General features: G+C 42.0%; 1 protein-coding gene across 27 annotated transcripts in view; it reads right to left on the bottom strand.

Moving 5' to 3' along the window:
- LRRTM4 (leucine rich repeat transmembrane neuronal 4) overlaps nucleotides 1-19692 on the bottom strand; it is a 726983-nt gene that overhangs the window by 19439 nt on the left and 687852 nt on the right. The gene's annotated exons all lie outside the window — the stretch shown is intronic.

Raw genomic sequence — 19692 nt, 5'->3', positions numbered from 1 at the left:
GAAGCTGCCAGTCAGGAAATTCATAAGTTAAAGGAGGAGGAAATGACACTGTAAACTAAGCAAGAGTTCAAGGGTTTGTTGTTTTTTTTCTTGGAGAGATTGTTTTATATGCCAATTTCCTCTAGGATGGGCTCTCTCTGATGAGGGAGAATAAAGAAACTACAGGCATTACAAATCATGTTCTCCTCCTTCCTGCATGCAGGAGGGACCTCTGCTAGGCCTTCATGCCTCAGCAGGACTCTGTTCAAGAGAAATTACAAGAGTTTAATTGCCTCCGCTTGCTCCTAGCAGTGAAATCAGCGTGCACGGGCGCACAAACATACTGAAAAGCACATTAATCCGACACCATAAGGGATAGCTTTTCCTCTTGACGTTCATATGTCACTCTCATTAGCACGAACGGGAGCTATTTGCCCACGCTGAGAGGAGACTGCAACCCCGCGGTTTCCAAAAAAGTACCAATCTATATGACTCACGTTGGCGGCGAGGTTTTATATAATCACCAGTTTCACTGAAAAGGATGGGAAATTGCAGAGGCAAACAACAGAGAAGAGAGTGTGGGGTCTAGAGGTTAGAATAGATCACTGGGAGACAGGACTCCTGGCTTCTATTCCTGGCTCCAGGAGGGAGTGTGGTTTTAGTGTCTAAAGCTAGGGAGTGGGAATCACAATTTCTGGCTGTGAGTGGGAGTGTGGTCTATTGGAGAGAGCAGGGAATCAGGACTCCTAGATTCTATTCCTCGCTCTGGTGGGGGAGTATTGTTGAATTGTTAGAGCTGGAGGCTGCAAATCAGGACTCCTGCAGTCTGTTGCTCACTTTACAGGGGAGCATGGTCTATTAGAGACAACAAAGAGCTCAGAATCAGAACTCCAGAGTTCTGTTCTTGGCTCTGGAAGATAGTATAGTCTAGAGGTTAGAATAGGCAATGGGAAATCAATATGCCTAAGTTCTATTCTCATCTTCTGTACAGACAGTATGTCTGAACTTTGGAAATTACTTCATCAGTCTTTGTCTCTATTTATACAGCAATGAATAGATACCACTACTAACCTACCTATGTATTTTAATGAGCCCATTAGTGTGGTAATTAGGCACTATCTAGGAGTGCTGTGAGTTTTAATTAAGCTTCATAAAGTGCTTTAGAAATACAAAGTATTAGGAAAACTCTCCTTGACTTTAATGGGACGAGGATTTTCTCCCAAACTGAGCATCCCCCTTGAAATGGATGTCTGTAATAGTGGCTTCTTATTGCATTTGAACAGATTACTAAAATGGCAGTCAAGCAAAACAAAGGGGAAAAAATCATATAGGAAACAATATTAGAAAATTAATAAAAAAAACTTTGGATCATGCCTTACTCATGTTCTATAGACACTGGATATCAGAGATCAAGCAAGCGGAAAATTAATGCAAGATTGTCCAGCATTGTAGGCAGGGATATTTCACAATGATAGCATTGTTTGTTTTTTTAATACTCGTCAGAAAACAAATGACTTTTTCGTTCCTCGGGGCAAATTTTACAATATGTAGGGAAATCAACAGGAAAGACCTTTAAAATCTGCAAGAAAATTGGAAGAAAGATCAGTCAGGAAATATTCTCAGCTTAGTTATCTTTGAAACAGAAGAACCTTGCGCATACCCATTAAGTTACTCTATGAAAGCAAAAGGAATCAAAATAATTATTGGGCAACAGCAGTTTATGTGGCATTTTAAACAGATTTAGATCCTGCTCCACTGAGATACAGTCTAAAGCCCTGGTAGTGCATTGTGTAGCATGGGAGCCAACTACTGCACCTGTGCAGACCCCCTTTGAAGCCAATAGGGTTCTGGGCAAGTTCAGCAGTCAACCTTGTCACTGCACTGTGTAGGATCAGGGCCTAAACTACACAGCCAATATAGGTCAGACATATAGATATAGATTTTTTTGAGCTCATTCAGCTTAGCAGAGATGGCCGAGGGCTGTAAGGGAGCTGCCTAGGGCTCCCTGATTCTCTGCCCCAGCCCTAATGCAATTTAGAGCAGCCTGGAGGTTGCTCTAACTAGTGCCATTTGAAAATACTCCCCTAGTGACCATCTGCCAGGTAGGGATAGCCAGAGCACATGGGCTTCTAGCCACTCCTCTTCCCCAGACTTCCCCATCACCTATGCTCAGCATTGCTGGGATGGAGTGTGGGAGCTGGCTATGTTGACTCTACACCACCTGGGACACCTCCCGACCAGGGGAGTTTATGGGTCATCTCCAGTCCCTTTTCTCTACCTCAGCAGAGTGGACCAGAGAATCTGGCCAATTGTATACTAGATGTACCAGATGATTAGGTTCTTTTTCTTCTGATATGTTTTATGCTCCTCCTCACCTTCTCCTGGTAGGGATGGTGCAAGCCCGACAATGTCCCTTGAAGGATAACTTATTTTCCTTTCAATATTGTAGATATACATGCAGGTGGCTTGCAACATATCTAAAGAGACACGTCACAGGGAATGCAGTCTGGTGCTTTGAATGGGAGATTTTGAATAAAACCTTCTAGGTTCTATTCCTGGCTTGGTTACTGACCTGCTGGCCACACTTAGGGCAGGGGACAGCACCCATGAGCAGAGAGCAAACAGAAGCTCATGAACCATTCAAGGTCTTAATTGTGGCACTGGCCTTCTGCAAAAGGGGTGAGTTTTAGCCTCTGTGAATTGTGATTACTGAAAAGTAAGAAAAAGATCACAAAAGAAATCAGTATCATCATCATGAGGATCAGAGTCAGACTATCCACTTACTGGCTATGAACCATAACAACCTTATTACCTTCTTTCCCTACTGTAACAAATACACAGCACTCTCGGACTATGCTGCACACCACAGCCACTCAGAACTTAAAGCAGACGTCAGGGACATAACTCACATCTTACACTAAACACACATGATCCCCTACCACCGGAGCTAAAGAATAATGCCCAGTAGGAAGTTACCTGTATAGAATATATATTTGACCCATTCATTCTGAAAGGTGGTGTGGTTAACGATGGGAGACTTGGATCTGTGAAAGCAAAGACTTGTGTTCTATTCTCAACTCTGCCAGAAGCGACCATGTTAAGACCTTACTATAAAATGAGGAGATCACTAATTGCTTGCCATCCAGGGCAGGGATACGTGTCCTTCAGTAATAAAGAGTACAGGAAGAATTTGACGATGGTCTGTCAAAGAGGTGAGTCTTTAACTTATGGTCTCCTGCTCCCAGATCTTTTTCATAGTAATAAAGGAATTTTAATGAATGCTCCCTCTGTTTTACTCATAAAAAATGGGAAATTGACTATATTGTGTAAACCTGCCTGGGAGCCCAAGACCTGCTCTGAAAATCAGGAAATTTTCAGGGACATCTGGTCACCCTAAAGTATAGGACCTTGGACATGAAGTTCAGCAGTTCTGATCCTATCCAGCAGGGGGAAGTGGTACATAGCATGCTGGCTCATTACACTATGTGGATGATGAGATTTTATTTAAACCTACCAAAAAAAACCCTCACAGCTCTTTTAACATAATCAACATTAATAAATGTATATGCAAAGCAGCTGCTGCGTGCTTAGACCATTATTGTGCTTGAGCTCAGCAGCGGTGATGGATAGTACATGAAAAGGACTAGGCTGAAAGGATACTGCAGAAGAAATAAAACCTGTCCTGTAAGCCCTGCAGGAGCTGCTGTTGGAAATGTCTGCAGCACACTCCGACAAGGGACAGTATGCTTGACCAGCCTCTAAACTAGTCAGGCATGAACCAAATCGTCTCCAGCTACTCGGCTATTTTTCAAACTTGTTCTGTTTGGGAAAGGTAACCCTCAAAAGGGATCAGCAAGGAGGCTAAGCAATTCAACTTTCTGTGTGTGTGTTGTATTAGTTTGGTGCATCACTGGAGTGGTGGAACAGGAGGCCATAACTGTTAATAACCTTCTGCAAGGGGTCTCTCCCTTTGACAGGTTTATACAAGTTCCAGCCACCTAGAACAAATGCTCAGTTTGTCTAGTTCATCTGTAAGATCAAGGCAATATCACAACCAGGTCTCTAACTAGGAAGGTGTAACAGACTGGAAAAAAATTGAAAATAAATAATCCCTCTCAACCCAAATCTATTGTTCTTACTGTAGGGCCTGAAGACCCTAAACAAAAGGGAGGCTCTGTTGTGCTAGGCAATGTTCACGTGTTTAGTAGGAGACAGTCCTTGCCCAGAAGTGCTGACGAGCTAACTAGAAAGCACAGGTGGGAGAAAGGAATACAGCAAACAAGCAGGAAATCTAGGAACTGATGCACAGACTGAGGGCTAGATTTTCCAAAGAGCTGAGCACAGTGGGGACTGAGCCCTGTTAAAAATCTGGCTCTAAATGACATCCCCAAGTTCACACATGAATTCGCTGGCAGAACCAGGTACTAAACCCAGATTGCCCGAGTTCCAATCAATACCTTAACCACAAGACCATCCTTTCTCCTGGTTCTGATGCATTTTTTTGCCCTTGACAAAAAACATTCAAGCTGACTCTCTGAACTTTTGAACCAGAGGTTTGCCTGTTGCTAGTTGCTGCGTATTACGATGTATGCTAAGCAAGTATCTGTATTTTGTGTTTTAGCCCACGGAAGCTTATGCCCAAATAAATTTGTTAGTCTCTAAGGTGCCACAAGGATTCCTTGTTGTTTTTGAATTTTCTCTCTGCATCTTCAAGATTCTGAGGCTTGAAGCAGAGCATGAAGGAAGGATGTCCATTTAATAAATCAGATGGTGCTTCATGCAAGGCAGGTGCAAGGCAATGATCACATTCCACTGATGGATAAAAAAAGAGGAGGAAACCTGCCAAAGAATGGCTCTCTGGCACGAATCCTAGGAATTGGTGTACAGCCCAGACGATCGGCTATGTGCTGGTGATATCTGTGGAATGCTGGGGTAAAGAATCCTTTCCTCTCCCCAGGTCATAAAGTGGCTGCTTCGGTAGCTCTGAAGATGCAGTGAACCCCTTAACACTGACTATCCTGCTGCTGAATGCTAGAAGGAATGCAAAAAAATTGGAACATGACTCAAAGCCAATGATGAACCTGAGAATGGAGCAAGGTGTAGAGAACAACCCTACAATAACAGCAATGTAGTACAGCTAGAGGAATATGAGAAAACAGTAGGCCTGATGCTCAGTTACAGTAAGACCCCCATCTCCTACTTTGGGAGCATAAAATGGTCATAAATAGCCTGTTGAGAATACCCCCTGCATAGAGGGTCTTTCCAGTCAATGCTGAGTTGGTGTAAGGGCGCTACACCATTTCTGCTCCCCGCCCAGGGTAGAGGGGGGAAGATCAGGAGTGTGCTTAGAGTGCCCTGCACTATGGCTTTCCTTTGTTTCCCAAGGGGCTGCATGAGGAGCAAAGCAAAGTCACAGCAGCACTGAGGCTGCTCAAACTTATAACAGGTACCGGGTGGAACCCTGCAAGACCCCAGAATACAGAGATGCAAAGGTGGTTAAAAGATACTCAGTTCCTGTTTGTGGGGGGAGGTAAGTTAGAACCAGGCCTGGAATTTCTCTACGTAGGAGAAAACAAGAGATTTAATGGTATGGATCAGTAAATGGGTGACGTGAGGAGTTCACAAATGACAAATAGTGAATCCAAAGGAGCCAATTTATCTTAATGATTTGCACTGTGTACAAAGTGAAGAGTGTGAGGCACAGGCTGTTTCTGAACATCCTTCTGAATTGTATATAATAGCTTGGTCTAATTAGTAGCAAAATTGGTTCACGGGATTATTGTGCATTGCAATAGCTAAATGATAAACCAAGCTCGGCACATGGGTGAATTGATGCATGAAACAATTCAGAATTACTTTGTTACCTGTATAGCTACAAATTACGCTTAATATGTCTTCTGTGCAGTAATACAGAGGAAGGGGAAGTGTCGGGTAAAATGAACATGTACCAGGCTCATAGAATAGGCGGCTAAATTGGTCTTCTTATATAGGAGAACAATGCGTTCAGCTTGCCTCATCTGAGTCCTTTTTAGGGGAAGATTAGGCAAATTGTAGCTACCCTCCTTCCGCTGCAGCCAATGGGGTAAATCCTAAAAACAGTGTTGGATTATGGTAAATGTGAAAGGATAGAGAGGTAAAGATGAAAACATAATTAGGGGGCAGATTCGCTGCCCTACAAAGCAAGCAGAAGCTACTTACATCTAACCCGTTGTGGATTTCCCTGGCAGAGCAGAATCCTCTGTGGACATGGAGATAACTTCTATGCCACCATCTCTTGCAGGCCCAGTATGAGGTGGCATATTAGGGGCAGCCATTACTAGAGTGTGATTTGGCAATTTCCTCCCTAGAGGACCATTATCAGCCACGTAATTTAGGGCAGTCTCCGATTTGCTTTAACTCATACCAGAACCAGTGCAGTGTGAGGAGTAGTATGATCCCATGGATAGGGCATGGGACTGGAATCTAGGAAACCTAGATTCTGTTCTTACTTCTGCCACTGACCTGCTGTTAGGTCTTTGGAAACTCATTTCACTTCTCTGTTTCACTGTACATACTTTGTCTTGTCTTTTTGGATTGTACAGTGTCAAGCACAATGAGGTCTCTAGGTGCTACTTCAACAACAGCAAAAAATAATCACAGCATTGCAGTGCTGAGCAGAGAATCAGAAAAAAAAACCCACCCAGCTCTGTCATCTTTTTGCTGTGCCAAGTGGATTCCAGTGTATAAAAATATAAATAAAAGCACAAAGGTAACAAATATCAAACAGTTTCCTAAAGTTCAAGTGTGGTAGTAGCTAATATCCAGGATATATGTAGGGAATACTCTAGTCAAATTCCCACTCAAAACATTGTGCTAGGATTTTGCAAAATTCTATAAAGCATGAACTCTCTCTATAGGTTGTACTAGAGTGCCTACGGAGTTAAACAATGGTCTATTTCCAACAAGACTAAATAAATGACAATACTTTGCCCTTGTGCAACACCTTTTATCCAAGGAGCTTAAGTGTTTTTGCAATCATTCATCAGTTAAGCCTCACAAACCCACCCCTGTAAGATAATTAAATATCTTCATCCTCAATTTGCAGACGGATCAACTTAGGTCAAAGGATTTGCCCAAAATGACTTGGTGAGTTCATAAACACCTACAAACCCATCAAAATGCTTCACAAAGTGCTTCATCCACACTTTACACAGGGTGAGGCTAAGGCACAAAAAATGAAGCGATTTGCCAAACATTGGCTAATGACCTTACAGCAGAGCTAAGACTAGAATCCAGGGCTCTTGTTTCCCCATCCCATGCATAGAGAAGAATTAATTGAATTGTTGAACTAACGGAATTCAATAGGACTTTCTATAGGGCATTGTACATGGTTTGGACAGAGACCGTCTCTAACAACGTGTACGACATTGCCTAGCAAAACAGAGCTTTGATTTCAGAGGTGGCTTCAAGGAGCAACTGTAATTCAATGCTAATGATATCATCATCTTTGGGGCAGAGACTTTCTTTTAGTTCTGTGTTCGTACGGCACCTAACACAATGGGGTCCCGGTCCATGACTGGAGTTCCTACGGGGCACTGCAATTCAAATAATACTTACTAATTTTTTGGCCTCTGTCTGCTCCTTCTAATGTAAATGGAAACATGAGAGAATTATTTAAGTGTCCATTAATTTCCCTGGTAACTACCTCTTTTCCCTTCCCTCTTACTTACCCCGGGATAAAGTAAATAAACTTACAGCAAAACAGGAAAAGAGACCAGAAAGTTACAAACCACTAGAGCCTTAAAACTTGTGCATTGGCTCCAATGGAAACATGATACTTTTAGCTATAATAAGTGTGACATAACCTTCAGAAACCAGTTATAAACAAACTAGCTAGGTAACAGGAGGTCAGGTGCATGTCTGTCATTCAAAGAGCTGGTTGCCAACCAGACAATGGTTGACATAGTTACCTTTATACTTTTCTACGGTACAGGTGTGGAGAGCATTCAGCTGGAAAATGTTACTACAGTGTAACACAATGCAATGCAATCTCTTCCTATCACACTGGAAGAAAAGTTCATACCATTGATGGATCCCAGTGCCTCTTTAGCAGAAAGGGTCTGCTGGTTGGGACAACAAAGCTCATGTAACGTGTCTGAAATATTTATACATTCTGGTTTCACTGTTGGGGGATCAGGAGCAGAACATGCTTATAAAATTGCAAGGGTTAAAAAAAAAAAACAAAAAAAACCCCGCGGCTTCAAAAAAATGAAGAGACCTGTAGTAAGCACTGCTAATATAGTGCAGGTTTCCAACCTTTGCTGGAGGAAATCAAATCTTAATAAGCATTTAAAGCAGTCGCCCTTAAAGATGTTTATTGAAACTGGACAAAATAGATGTGTCAAAGGAATTAATCATTGAAAATTGGCAAAGTTAGACAGAATTCACTATTTAATTATCTATCAAGAGGAAAGGTGGTATGGCACTAGACTGTGATTGGGAGATCTTGGTTCAATAGGGGACTCTGCCATCTAATTCTCATGTGATTTTGGTCAAGTCACTTAGGACAGGATTTCAAAGGGATTTTAAGGGATTTGGGTGCCTAATTCTCTTAGGTTCATTTGAAACTCCCACCTTAACTTCATGCTTCATTCTACCTCCATCTGGAAAATGAGACTTGCTCCTTGCATTTGCCTGTCTAGTCTATTGAGATTGTAATAGCTTCAGTGCAGAAACCATCTAATCCTATATACAGCAGCTAACACAATGGGGCCCAACTATCCCTTGGGGCCTGTAAACACTATGGTAATACAAGTAAGTAATAATCTATCTAGGTACTTCCAGAGTTCCCATTGCTGCAGTATCTGATCATCTTACAAGCATGAATGAATTTATCCTCCCTCACCCCCGCAAAACAGGGAAGTATCAGACAAAGGGCAGGAGAAAGGGACTCATTGTGCCAGGCACTGTGTACACACAAATGAGAGACAGTCTCTGCCCCAAAGAGATTACAGTCTACCCAGATGCCTCTTTGGGTAAATGTCATCTCATTAATAGGGATTACTGTAGAAAATGTGACACAAAATTGAGTAGCCTGGTGTGGAATATCAATTTTCCAGGATTCTAGCATATTCCACAGTATCACCCACAACTTAAGAGGCTCTTTGTCATGGTTCTGGATTCACTGACTCCTTTTCTATTTATTTTACAAGTAAATTTAAATTAAAAAGCTATTTGTTGACTTTTTTTAAATAAAATGATATTTCATTTGTTTTCTTACATACAATACTGGAACAATACGATCAATACCATGCCATGCTGGTTTAAGATGTTGCACTGTTTTGAGATATCTCTAACGCATGAATTTTGAAACGATGCAGCTTGCTAAAGATTTTTTCCTCTGAAAAAAGGGTTATAGCCTCAAACTCGGAAATAATTTTCACAAATGTTATTTTAGTGCTCATGTGAGAAACATGCTTGATTGATAGCTTTAGTAATTGATATTCTCTGTATGTACAAAGTAAGTACAGTGACAGTTCAGACCTCCAAATTTTTCACTGATAGGACTCAGCTGTAGGGATCAACCTTTAGCGGTGATGATATAATTCAGTCTTCATTGCCCATTCATTCCTTGGCCTCTGTATAAAATATCCTAGAAGGGGATGATCAGTGACAACTGTAGTGGTCCTCATAACTATCATATAGACACCTGTCCACTAGAAGCTAGACCAAGACCACTAACTCATTTCACAGGGGCTACCAAACAGCTTTTTACAGTTAGTAAAGGATTTCACTATGGCTCAGGGGATAGCATTCCGGACTGCGAGTCAGTGGCTAATAAGCATTAGTGTGCCATGTAAATCCAGATAGGTGGTCGACTCACAGTGTCCTGTGACAAGGCAGGGCTCCTCCCCACCTTGCTAAGGACTCACTGCCACACCCACAGTCTCTTCTGTGCAGTTTTATTGTCCAAACTTAGGTCAAATCAACCAAAACATAGTTCCTCAACTCACCCTGGGCTACAACTGCCCTCATTAGTTTGCAGGTTCCTTCCGCCTCCCCTCCCCAGGGAGTGTGGCAGTCCTGCTACTCCTGCTTCCCCCCATAGTCCTAGTTCTCTCCAAGGCTCGCTATTCCCAGAGAGTGGGCAGTTAGAGCCCCATGGCCACTCACTCTGCCCCGTTTCTGACCGGCTGTCAGTCTGACGTGGCAAGACTCCCCCTCATCGGGTCTCACTCTCAGTCCAGGTACCCTCCTTTAAAGCTCAACTGGGCGCTGACCAGTCACTGCAGGTGTACTGACCCTGCTTTCTCTTAGAGGGCCAATGTCACCCCGTGACACAAAAGTTTTCTGCCATCAGGTCTAACCTTAGCAATTTCATCCAGCAGTTCACACATGCCCACTTTTTGTCAGAGGAAACAGGACTCAGGAGACCTGAGTTTTGTCCATGGCTCTAACACTGACCTATGTGACCTGCTCTATTAACCTCTCTGAGCCTCAGTTTCTTCATATTTTAAATGGGGCTAAAGATGTTGACCATCCTTTGCAAAGCACTCAAAAGTATAGGGTTGGAAAGCAGTCTGTAAAATAGCTAAGTATGAGCAGCAGTAGCAACCTACACAAGAAGTGAACCTTTGCTCCAGAGATGAGAGGGTTCAGACCCAGTCTCCTCAACCATCCCGTTATCCCTAAAGCTTTTTTTTAATGCAGTTTTTTTTCTCTCTTCTTTTCATGGGTAGCAGGTGTTAGGTCAAAGACTTCAATTTTCTGACCAACACAACTGTTTCTCCTAGAAGCGCACTCACATTCATATGGTCTGTGCAGGCAGTTTTATGATGTTCTTTATATGCATCACCCTAAAAACATTTTGAAAAAACAATATTAAAAATAACGGCACCACAGCGTGAACCTATTTTCTCAGTCACAATAAAATAGTAATAATTTATGTTCCCTTTGTAATAAATGTAGTTGCTTGAACTTCATAAAGTGCCAGGAAAATTTTTTACAATACAACAGAATAATAAACACCAGAGGTGGACACAGCATTACTGTAGAGGAGAATTGAAGAACCTACTCACGTAGAACGGTGACCATCTATTCAGACCAATTTTCAGACCTAGCATTTCTTATAGCAGTCTAAATACCACATAAACTTCTTTGACATTCAATTATAGTATGTATATTGTGCAAGCTACGGAAGGACAGAAAGAAGGAAAATGTTACTTGGTGCTTTATTGGCTGCATCCCAATGCTGGGAAAGGCCAGTAATTAACCAATTCTTCTATGCAGTACATATTTTTGGTGAATTGCAAACTCCATCTGGAACATGTTTGCCATGGTCTGAGCCATAGCTCAAACTGAACTTGGAACTCTCCTACAAAGTGGTATAAGATTTGATGGTTTCAGTGCAGTCATGCAGAGCAGTCAAAAACCAAAAAAACAAAAAACATTTCATTACAAATCAGTATTTCAGATTGAACTGACTTAAAATGTCCTTTTGGTTTTTTGAAACTGAAAATCGGAAGAAGAAGAAAAGATTTTATTGCAAAACAAAACCTAAAATTTGTGATGGGATTAGTAGACATTTTCTATGAAATGTTGGCATTTTCCCATGAAAAGTGTCAGTTTTGACAAAAGCATATTTTTCTATCACAAAAAATTCTGCCCAAAAAATTTCAATCAGCTCTATAATCCTGACAATATTTGGTAGTGTGTCATGCTTCACTTAGTTCAGGTTTGTATTCTTAAAAGACAAAGTGCTTGAAGTTAATGTGAATTCTCCATTGACTTCAGTGATCTGTGGAACAAGTTATAAGGGCTAAGAGAGTAAAGATTCTCCATTACTTGTGAAGGAACTGGGGGTTAGGGTGGATCACAAATTGAATATGAACCAGCAATATGATGCAGTCAGAAAAAAGGCTAATATCATTCTGGGATATATTAACAGGAATGTCGTATGTAAGACATGGGTGATAACTGTCCCACCCTACAAAGCCTTAGTGAGGCCTTAGCTGAGAGTAGTGTGTCCAGTTTTGGGTGCCACATTTTCAGAAAGCTGTGGACAAATTGGAGAAAGTACAACAAAAATGATAAAAGTTTTAGAAAACCTGATTTATGAGCAAACATTTAAAAAAACTGGACATGTTTAGTCTTCAGAAAAGAGGTTGGATTATTTTATAACAGTCTTCAAATATGGTAAGGGTTGTTATACAGAGGATTGTTATCAATTGTTCTCCATTTCCACTGAAGGTAGGATAAGTAGTAGTCCACCTAGTTAACAGCAAGGGAGATTTAGGTTAGATATTAGGAAAAAACTTTCTTATTATAACAAGGATTAAGCAGTGGAACAGGCTTCCAAGGGAGGTTGTGGAATCCCAGTCCTTGGAGAATTTTAAAAACAGGTTAGACAAATAACTGGATGGTTTAGGCATATCTGGCCCTGCCTCTTGAGGTCCCTTCCAGCCCTGCATTTCTATTTTTCTATTATTTCATTAGTATTCATGAAATCTTGGTTCAATTCCCAACTCTGTGCCAAATTTTATGCAAGGACTTGCACAAAACAACCGTTCTCTGTCTCCATTTCCAATTTGTAAAATGGGGAAAATAAGCCACATTTCCCCTTTATCATCTATTTATATTATAAAGTATTCAGGCCAGGGACTTTCTCTCATTATAAGTTTTTACAGTTATCTACCCTAATGGAGCTCTGATCTTGACTGAGTCCTCTAGGGACTAACATAATACAAAATAATTAATTCCGCTCACGTCAAAGACAAAAGGGAGTTTTGCAATTGATTTACCTGGCAGCAGGATCTGGTCCAAAAGGTCTAAGGCAAGACAGAAGCCTGAATTACTTTTTCCTTTCCTCTATATAGAAGTCAGACACTTCAAGTGATGATAACTGTAATTACCAAGCCACAGTATCTCTTCCATTCTGGCTGTCTATACTTTGGCTAACCTAGAGATGAGACAAGGACTTCTGACTGCAGTGCTGCCACTTTCTTGACCTCCCCAAACATGAATATGCATTGAAAAAATGCCCCAGTGGTGGGAGAAAAAGAAAAAAACAACAACTCTTCCTTGCTTTTAGCAGCAAGTATGCATTTTTTACAAAGTTTGTTTAAAAACAAAAGAACTGAAGCCTTGTACCACGGGACTTTCTATTGTGAAATTGTGTTACTCATCCCTGGAGTATACCTAACCCTTCCATTTTATTAGTGTTTCTCCTTAAGTCACAGAGCTCAAATATGCTAACATAACTAGTATAGTTACAGAGGTAACATTTTGGGGATACTGCACAAACACTGTAGCAATTGTTAGGCCAATTTGGGTTATGGGGACCAAAATGTAGATAATCCTTATTACTTATAGTAGAATCTACAGGCCCTAACAAAGATCAGGACCCCATTGTCTTAAGTATTGTAGAAAAGACAAACTATGAGACACTAATTGTCCTGAAAAGCTTACAGTCTAAAGAGACAAAATGGGATGCTTACTCTGGTTTTACAGACACAGTGACTTGTCCAAGGAAATCTGTGGAAGAGCTGGGAATCAAATCTGGGAATCTGAACCCAAACCCAGTGCGCCTTAACCAAAACACCATCCTTCCTCTCTGGTTATGCTCTCAACTAACCTTCCAAATAATAATACTCAGTTCTTATGTATGCTTTTCATTAGTAGATCGCAAAGCGCATTACAAAGGAGGCAAGCATAATTACCACTTTACAAGTGGGGGAAACTGAGGCACAGAGCGGTGATGTGACTTGTTCAAGGTCATCTAGACAGTGCCGACAGAGCCAGGAATAAAATCTAGGTCTCCTGTGTCCCAGATAGCAACACTGCATTACCTCAATATGAGGTTATAATGTCTGGGAAAAAAAATCCCTCTCCCCATTTCATGTCACACCAGTGCACACAATGGACCAAATCATATTTGGTTCACTTGCATGAGATCTGTAGCTTTCTAAGGGATTGTTGCCGGTGTGTCAGGATCCATTGAAAATCCTCTGTTCTTATACAACAGTAGTCACTTGCAATCTGTTTTCAGAGTGGCTTGCTCAATGCTGAGTACCCCGGGGCAATCTTCGAATTTATTCAGCAAAGCCAATTTTAAAACCAGTTAAAACCAGAATGTAGACACGATTTAAGGTGGCCTGACCTGTTTTTACTGAACTGCCTTCAAGGCCACCTCATGGGGTGAGTCACCTTATGCGGGGACTACAGTACAATTCTAACTCGTTTCAAAACTGCTTAGAAAATATCCTTAGTATAAAGAAACTAACTTTATGGCTCAGTCCTACATCCAGTGGAATCAATGGGAAATTTTCCAATTGTTTCAGTGGGTGCAAGTTCAGGATTCTCACTGGCTATCTTCACAAAATATAGTCTTCAAATTTTCAGCTAACTTGGGCCCTGATCCAACAGTGCATGTCAGCATATGCTTAACTTTAAGCATGCCTACTCCCTTTGAAGATAATTAAAATTCAAGCACATCAGCCGTGCCATTGAAGTAAAAATGACAGTGTAATTCATTGATGTCAGTGGGACTACTTCCATGATTAAAGTTAATTGCTAACTTGGACAAGGTCTTCACAATCCACAGAAAGTAGGTTCCCTCACCCAGTACTACATGGACAAACTGTCTCATTAATCCAGTCCACACGACGGAAACAAATGCTTGGGATCTTCAAACTGAAGACATTTTTCATCTGCTGCGTGCTTAATCACTTGGGGGCTTTTTGCATGCTCTGTGTCACACCGCAGTGAACAACAAGAAATTCTGCTAATCACTATGCTATGGCTACTTGCAATTTCACTAGACTTCAAATACCAAAGATGAGTACTATGATGTGAGGCACTATTCCCAAAACTTGGTGGGGTCTCTTTATTTGGTCTGTGCACTAATACTTAGAAGATTAATTTGCCATTCCAGTAAAAGAAAAAAATAAAATAAAAGGACATGCCACACACAAATTGTTTAGCATTACATTCAAAGCACTACAGGTATGGGGGAGGGGAATAAATCCCCCTGACACGCCAAGAATCTATAAAATAGGAAATTATTGTGTTTGCAGTCTGCCATCTAGCTCCTGAAATGCATTCTCAGTGTGGCCAAACTAAAGTGTTCAGAAATCATGAGACTGGCTTGGAACTCATGAGATCTTAAATCGCACCTGTAGGACTCACGTTTTCAAGCTTTTCTCCGAACAGAACAGAAAGCACACCAGAAAACCTATCCACTTCATTATGTCCTCAAGAAATCCCATTGACTTTCAGTTTTGAAGACTAGGGCTCTACCCAATGTGACTAAAGGGCATCAGAATCTGTTGGGAGCAACCAAATTAAGCATGCTCAGGCCATCTTGAAGTTTTGCTTAGTTGCGCCTCCTTTCCCTAAAAATAAAAGGACTTTCACAATAGGGTGCAAAATAAGTAGAGCTGTGTGAAATGATTCAAATTTGGATTTTTTCATGGAAATTTTCCACAAAAAATTGACACCCCCCAAATCATCAAGATTTTTCCCTACCAGCTTTGAAAGTTTAGAACAATTTTGAAATTTCAGCAAAGAAGTTAAAAAAAAAAAAGATTTTTCTACTCCCCACCCCCATTTTTAATGCAAAACAATTAATCATAGAAAACTTCTGAGGACTGGTCACTGGGATGATTATCCATTTTATTGGAACTGCTTTGGTCCAGTAATCAGGCTGTAGATTAGGCTCCCTCCCACACACAATATTTCCAGTAGATCAAGGTTTCAGGCAGGTCAGATGTACAGGAAAATTATATTATTGCCATCTACTGATTCAGGGTTGTATTCCAAATCAAAATAGCATGAGCCACTTGTGTCGAGTTCCATTGATGTCAGTGGGACTAGACACAGGCTTAAGGTTAAACTTGTGTTTTAGTGATTTGCTGGGTTGTAGCTCATGTACACAAGAGTCAGTGCTGATGAATTTTAAGGGATTGTAGCATGGATGTTAAGATCCATTGAAAAGCCTTTTTATACAACCCAAGCCACTTACAACCTGTTTCCAGAGGGGCCTGCTCAGCTCACTAACCATGTGTAGGAAACAGGGTCACGGATTGGATTTTGGTTTGATTTTTAAATTTCATTGAGCTATCTTCAGCCACAACAAAGGGTCATATTTTCAGGGACATATTTTCAGAGGTGTTTAGGCAATTTTCAAAAGTGCCTCAAACAGGCCGGGGGAGCTTACTGAAACCAATACGAGTTAGGTGCCTAACCTTCTTGCAGCACTTTTGAAAATCACACTGGACGCCTATCAGCATCTTTAGACAGCTAAATGCCTTTGAAAGATTGGCCCCAACTTCATGCCAGGTTAGAAAGCTGGGACATCTCTGAGCAGGGGATTGGACTAGATGACCTCCTGAGGTCTCTTTCAACCCTAATATTCTATGACATGGTTGTCATGAGGTTTTTTGTTGTTGTTTTTTTTAATTAGAACCAGATTCACCCATTGCTTCTTCAAATCTGTAGCAAACAGTCCACTGAAGCACTGCACAGCAAGGAGAAGAGTGATCTCTGGTAGATTAGCTATACAAAAAGTCTGCATTGTTTCTGATAAGACAAAATTGGCAAACAACATTAATGGGAAGCAGGCTCTTTAGGAGGGAAAGCAACCATCTACTGTAAAAGACCAGCTCCAATAGGGTGAGGCCTGCATTTGTATATATAAGCTCAATCACTTGCAACTGTACTCCAAACCCTCCTTAAATATTAGTTTGAAATTAACTGCAACTCATGTATGTTTCCCCAGAGGTGTTTGCTTAACAGGAAATTCTTTGAAGCAGCAGCATTTTTTATCATTCTATCAGATTTGTATTAACAGATTTGGTATGTATAGTCATTTATTCTAGCATCAGAAATGCCTGGTTTTGAGCTGTATTACAAAAGATCTGGTTTTTGGTGTCTCTCCCCACCCTCTGCTAAAAAAGTCTGCTCTATTTAGTATGGATCATATCATAACTTGTCAAGACTTAATTATATTGGACACAACACAGAGGGCCATGCAGCCTGAGATTCTTATTGAATAAAAATCTAAGGCATGTTATTAAAATGTCTGTGATGAATACAAATAACTAGGTATGTGACCATTTAAGAATGTGTGTGTGCACACGCCAGATTCTCCTCTTACACCACTTGACTCTATGGAGGTGAATGGAGTAACTCCCTATTTACACCAATGTAACTAAGAAGAAAATCATGACCTTAGTATTAGTGGAGTTCAGGTAACAACTGCCTAAAATATTACACTTCCTTCATGAAAATCTACACATCTTAAAGATTTAAAAAACCAAAAACCAAACCCACCAATGATGGTAATAATCAGATAAAAGGCCCAGCCAGTTCCCCAATGTCATATAATCCTTTGTCACTCACCAGCATTCACCCCTCCTTAACTTTGCCTGCTTATTCTGTTCTATAATAGAAGTGTGATACTGAATACATACCACTGATTTTAATTATTATTTATTAACAGTGTAATAAAGATTCTGAAAGGATGATAATTCCAAAGTACATTTAATTATGCCAAAGTCTTATGGATCTTCTCAGTGTGATGTGTTGGAGCAGTAGGAGAATATTTAATGTATAGAATTGCAATGATTGATTGGTTTGGTGTTTTGAAAAAATGTTGATTACATTGTGCTCTAGGATTAGATAAGTAAATGCATGCCTTGTAAATTTGTATTTTAACTATATTGACTGTGTTGTATATAATCTAACCTATGTCATTCTGTGGACTGAGCCATGCTGTGATACTTTAGGCTACAAAGTATTGGAAATGAATCCCTTGTAGGCCATGAGATTTTATTTTCTCCTAGTAATCAGTTGCATATTTTAGGGGCAAATTTAAAGCTAGGTGGGTGATGTAAATCAGATGGGATAACAGTGAGTATGGATGGAAAATTACATTGCAGTGGGCTCCAAAATTATTCTATGCCAGATATTTTGTTTGTTTTTTGTTTGTTGGATTATTTCTTTTTAAAGGTGCAGAATTTTGTAAACTGTGATATTGTTTTTCGGTGGTAACTGGACTCCACTGAAACAGTCACATTTTCAACCTTAGCTCTTTTTAACAATGTTCTTTTGGTTTTTGTATACACATTTTCCAGGAGATCTCATTTGTGTGAGTTATACCTGCAAGGGATAGATGGGGGAGAAGAGGAGAGTCTTTTATTTATAATAAAAAACTTTAAACACTTAGTGTGTAGTTTTCAACAGCACCCAGCCTCAGCTAACACCACTCTTATTGAAGATCTCCCACTGAATTCAGAGGAAGCAAAGCTGAGCTAATACCGTACACTTTATAATCACTTAAAGTTTTATATCTAAATTTGTAACATGGATAAACGATTCTGCCTTTCCTTGTCCCACTCCTCTACCGGCTCCTCTTTTCCCATACTCCTTTTGCCTATTCCTCTCATATCCCGGACACCCTGACCCTCTCCATGACCACTTCTTAGGGTTGCCAACTTTCTGTTAGCACAAAACGGAACACATTAGCACCGCACCTTACCCCAAGGCCCCGTCCCCGCTCACTACATTCCTCCTCCCTCGGTGGCTCGCTCTCCCCCACCCTCACTCACTTTCCCTGGGCTGGGGCACAGCGTTGGGGTGCAGGAGAGGGTGAGGGCCCTAAATGGGAGTACGAGCTCCAGGGTGGGGCCAGAAATGAGGAGTTCAGAGTGTGGGAGGGAGCTCCAGGCTGGGGCAGGGAGTTGGGGTGCAGGAGGGGGTGAGAGCTCCAGCTGGGGGTGCTGGCTCTGGGGTGGAGTTGGGGATGAGGAGTTTGGGGTGTAGGAGGGGGCTCCAGACTGAGGCCGAAGGATTCGGAGTGCAGGAGGGGGTTGCAGGTTGAGGCACTGGGTTGCGGTGCAGAAGGGGGTGAGGGTTCAGGGGGTGGGAGGGGGCTCTGTGCTGGGGCAGAGGGTTGAGGTGCTGGGGAGTGAGGGCTCTGGGGTGCAGGAGGCGGCTCTGGGTTTGAGGGGGCTCAGGGCTGGGGTTCAAGAGGGGGCTCAGGGATGGGACAGGGGGTTAGGGATCGGGGTGTGGGCTAACCTCTGGTGGCTCCCGGTCAATGGCGCACTCGGAGGCTAAGGCAGGCTGCTGGCCTGTCCTAGGGCACTGTGCTGTGCCCTGGAAGTGGCCAGCAGGTCCGGCTCCTAGGCGCGGGGGGAAGGCCAGGAGGCTCCATGGCACGGACTGCTCTCGCCCACAGGGAGTGGGTGCTCAGGGTAGGGGCAGCGCATGCTGTGGAGCCTTCTGCCCCCCCAACCCTCACCCTCCCAGAAGCCAGACCTGCTGGCCGCTTCCTGGGTGCATTACGGGGCCCGAGGACAGGTAGGGACTAGCCTGCCTTGGTTCCGCAGCACCGCTGACAAGACTTTTAATGGCCCAGTCGGTAGTACTGACCGGAGCCGCCAGGGTCCCTTTCAAAAACAGGACACCTGGTCACCCTACTTCTGTGCCTCCAGTCCCGTGTCCCCTTCTGTGCTCTTTCTTTATACCTTCAGTTCCCTGCAGCGTACTTCAAGCCCTCCTCCCATTCCAGCCTGTCCCAGAGGCCTGCCCCACCCCACCAAGTTCCAAAACTGGAAAGCCTCGATACAGCACTGCGTGCCACCCTGTGCCCTATCCTTAGTCCAGGTCATAAACTGGACTCAGTGACACAGCTTTTGAATTCAGGACATTAATTCAGTTAGACTGGCAGTT

This window comes from Mauremys reevesii, linkage group 2 (assembly GCF_016161935.1).
Source record: "Mauremys reevesii isolate NIE-2019 linkage group 2, ASM1616193v1, whole genome shotgun sequence".
Lineage (NCBI taxonomy): Eukaryota > Metazoa > Chordata > Testudines > Geoemydidae > Mauremys > Mauremys reevesii.
Note: the sequence above shows the minus strand (reverse complement) of the source record. Positions and strands in the feature narration are given on the sequence as shown.